The 3200-nt window shown below is 35.2% G+C and overlaps 1 pseudogene; it reads right to left on the bottom strand.

The window, feature by feature from the left end:
• Nucleotides 1-1303: 1303 nt before the first annotated feature.
• On the bottom strand, nucleotides 1304-2678 carry LOC107151800 (annotated as a pseudogene).
• Nucleotides 2679-3200: the final 522 nt, after the last annotated feature.

The following is a 3200-nucleotide window of genomic DNA, read 5'->3' as shown; positions in this document are numbered from 1 at the left end:
CTCATAGAAGTTGAGAGTAGAATGGTGGTTACTAGAGGCTGGAGAGAATAGGTTGGAGAGTAGTAAGTAGTTCTGGTGTGCTATTGCATGGCAGGGTGACAATAGATAACAATTAAGTTCTGTTTATTTCAAAAAGTTAAAAGAAAGCAGTTTGAAAGTTTTCTATAAAGAAATGATAACTGTTTAACCAATTTTAAACATTATACAATACATACATTTATTAAAATATATAATATCCCATTAATACATATATTTTTAAAAATATTTTAATGTATCAATTAAAAATAAAAAATATCAAAATTTATGAGAGGCATCTAATGAAGTATTTGAAGAAAATTATTAAAAAGGAGAAATTTAGAAAAAAATGATTCATGTTCCATCCTGGAAATTAGAAGAATGTAAATAAAATAAATGAACATAAAAACTATAACATGAAATAATAAAGATGAGAGAAAAAAATTAAAGAAATTATAAACCCCCCAAAGCACAAATCAACATAATACAAAACTTATAATTTGAAAGAGCTAATTCAATAGACAAACTTTTAGCAACACTGATTGAGAAAGTACAAAAAAGTTCTAAATAAACATTTGAAGTTTTTCTGAGTGAGAATATAAAAGAAAATATAGATCATACATGGTTATATAAAAGAGAGGTTAAAGGGCTGGGTCTGGGGCTCAACGGTAGAGTGTTCACCTCGCATGTGTGAGGCCCTGGGTTTGATCCTCAGTACCACATAAATAAAAAATAAAGGTACTGTGTTCACCTACAACTAAAAAATATATATTAAAAAAAAGAGAGGTTAAATATAAATAAAATTAAAAAAATCACTAAATTGTTTAAAAACCATGAATGAATACCACGAACAACTTATAAAAATGAAAATTAAAAAACGATTTTTGTGAGAAAAAAATATTACCAAAATTGACCCCAAAATAAAATGAATAACTACTAAAAAATGTAATTAATAATTCAGTTTCCTTTCTCTCAAAGATATAAAGTTCAGATGGTCTTCCAGATTAATTTGATCTGATATTTAAAGAACAGAAATTCTTGTTTTACATATATTCATCAGGAACAAGAAGAATAAAATCTACCTAATTAATTTTTTTTAAATCAAGTGGTAGACTTATTGGCTATTTCTATTATATTATAGGTAAAATATGTCAATTTAGGACATTCCAAACCTCGTTTTGGCTTCCTGTTATAATGAAAAACCAGTGTCAGGCACATAGGCAGAGAATCATGGACAAGAGAAGTAAGTTGATGCTGGTTCACATGTCTATCATGAGCCATTCTGCAGTTACTGGGACTGTTTCATTTGTTTTTTCTTCATAGGATAGCGTCTTTCTCTTTCCAAATTCTTGTAGATGTTGGTTCCTAGGTGTGCAGGAGATACACTGTTTACAACTTTGGCACTCTGAAGGGCAAGAGGTCTTCCCTTTAGCTCTGTTTTTTTTCTCCAGCAATGATTTTCCCTGTGTAACCCTTTTTCCTGTCTGTAGGAACAGTTAAACCAGCAATGAGGGACACTACAGGCTTGGCATTTGGACCTGAATTGTGTTGCTTCAAAATTCTGCAGCATTTTTCCCTCCTGCATAACAACCAATTTCATCAATCAATAGGATCTCTTCTGTTGGTTGAATCATTCAGAAAGATTTCAAGGCAGTCAATAAAATTTGTTCCATTAAAATAAATCCCAGTGGCTTGTGAGGCTGAGGCAGGAGGCGCTCACAAGTTCAAAGTTAGCTTCAACAACTCAGCAAGGCCCTAAGCAACTAAGTTAGATCCTGTCTCAAAATTAAAAGTAAAAAGGGCTGGGGATGTGGCTCAGTGGTTAAGTGCCCCTGAGTTCAATCCCTGGTACAAACAACAACAACAACAACAACAACAACAACAAAAAACCAAAAAAACCCCCAACGCCATGTACAAAGTCTGCCCCTTCCCAATTATGGTATCTCGTGAACTGCTTCACAAGTCAGGGCACCAGATCTGGATACAATGCCAATTCTTTTTTCTTGTAAATATGTCCAGGCATGAGGCCAATTTTGCATTCTCCAGGAACAATGGCCTGATTAGCCTTGTCCTTTCCTGAGACAGCAGCTTGTGATTGACTGGTACCCTGTCCTGTTGTGGGAAAACTTCATAATTCATACAACCAAGGGCATTTCTGCCTTAACAGCTTCATCAATGGCAGTAGCAGCAAGAGGAGGAGGGATATAAGTGACAGAAGCTGTCCTTCCTATCTGTTCTGTCCTTCATAGGATTAATGTCAGATAAGCCCAGATGTGTCTTGCCCTCTTTCCCGGAGTGATTCCGCCAACAAGTTTAGTGCCATATTCCAATGCCTGCTGGGTATAAAAGATGTCCTGTTTACCAGTGAAACCCTGGCAAATAACCTTTTATATTTTTACCAACACAGAGATGTTTCTGGGAAGCTGCCTAGGATCAATGTGGAAATCCATTCTGTTGGAGGAGGAAGGTGCATGACAGGAGGTGAGCCATGGCAAGGCAGCTGCTGCCGGGGACCATGGTAGTGGTGGCAGCTGCCCAACTGATTTTCATAAGCTAAATCTATGATGTGCAAACTGAACAAGGACAACAAAAGAAATACTGATTGTATATGCAGTTCTCTTTTAATCATAGATGCAAAGGACAAAAATGAAAATTAGGAACCTCAGAGGAGACTATGTCCCCTGACCTACACTTCTACACAAGAGCATTCAAACCTTTTAGCCACTCTAACTTCCCTTTTTTAAAAAAAATCCAATTTAGCAGGGAAAATGAAGCTCTTCGCAAAAAAAAAAAAAATTATGTCATAGAAGGGCATTATACTTATGCAGTTTGTGTGACATTTTAGAAGTTTATCCCAAGAGAAAAATGATGCTGTGAAACCATTGTTCCAAATCATCAAGGGTCCTACTGGATCAGTTAGGATGTCTGAGAAGATGAGAAAGCAGTGGCCAAGTTTTTCTCTACTACTTTCCAAAAAGAGTGTGTCTGACTAAACAAGATTTAGATTCCAATCTGTAGACATTAATGGAACACTTACTGTGACTTTTATCTACCAATGTAAGCAGTTTTTCTTGAAAAATCAAAAATTTGAACAGCCCTTATTATTATGATCAGTTATGGTAATATTTAGCCTCTCTTAAGAAATATGAGATATCAGTGGAATTGTGGTTTTGTGTGACTGTCTG

The sequence above is a fragment of the Marmota marmota genome, unplaced genomic scaffold, assembly GCF_001458135.2.
Source record: "Marmota marmota marmota unplaced genomic scaffold, marMar, whole genome shotgun sequence".
NCBI lineage: Eukaryota > Metazoa > Chordata > Mammalia > Rodentia > Sciuridae > Marmota > Marmota marmota.
The sequence above is the reverse complement of the archived record's forward strand: the minus strand, read 5'-3'. Positions and strand labels throughout refer to the sequence as shown.